The sequence below is a fragment of the Etheostoma spectabile genome, chromosome 15 (assembly GCF_008692095.1).
Source record: "Etheostoma spectabile isolate EspeVRDwgs_2016 chromosome 15, UIUC_Espe_1.0, whole genome shotgun sequence".
NCBI lineage: Eukaryota > Metazoa > Chordata > Actinopteri > Perciformes > Percidae > Etheostoma > Etheostoma spectabile.
In genome coordinates, this window is record NC_045747.1 from 20,639,325 (window position 1) to 20,640,016 (window position 692).

The following is a 692-nucleotide window of genomic DNA, read 5'->3' on the forward strand; positions in this document are numbered from 1 at the left end:
AAGGTGCTTCATTATAGAACTAAACAGGACCCAGTAGAAACAAGGTAGATTATGAGAAGTGCAAAATATGTCAAATGTATGAAAGTGATCAAATTTAAGAGTGTCCAGGTCAAGTCAATTCTCTAAAACTCTTTTAATGTCCAAAAGTTATCGTGTCTGTTTATAATGGTTCTAGGAGGTCAAATCAACCAAAGAAATGAATCTGCAAAGTGTGCAGTAACTATCAGATAAATGCAGTGGAATCAAAGGTCGCCATTTCCCTCTGAGATGTTGCAGAGAAAAACTCAAACCTTAAACCTTTGGATCTTTTTAAAGCTTCAGGAATAAATTAGCTTAGCTTAATTAAGCCTGATTGGTAACTTTGTCTGGAAGGGACAATTGTTGTCATAGATTTGTTCCGTCTGAATGAAAACTTTACTATGAATCACTACTTTTCTCCTCCTCCTCCTTGGTTATAAAGTCATAAAAACTGACACAGCCTCATAGCATCATCACAGAAATCATGGATTTAACAGGTAGTCTTTTTACTTCATACTTTATAAAATTTTCTTTAAGGTCTGCTTTAAAATGCACATGTAATTTAATAACTAAATTCTATATCTAGTGTAAAAAATGAATTACATTTCGGCAGTTTTAAGATGGAAGACTGTGTGTAATGCGGGTATAATGTAGTCCACATCTGGCCTGTGAAT

At 34.1% G+C, this 692-nt stretch overlaps 1 protein-coding gene across 1 annotated transcript in view; it reads left to right on the plus strand.

Moving 5' to 3' along the window:
• Positions 1 to 692, plus strand: part of LOC116703247 (transmembrane protease serine 9-like) — a gene marked incomplete in the record, with an annotated part of 81,409 nt that overhangs the window by 1,109 nt on the left and 79,608 nt on the right.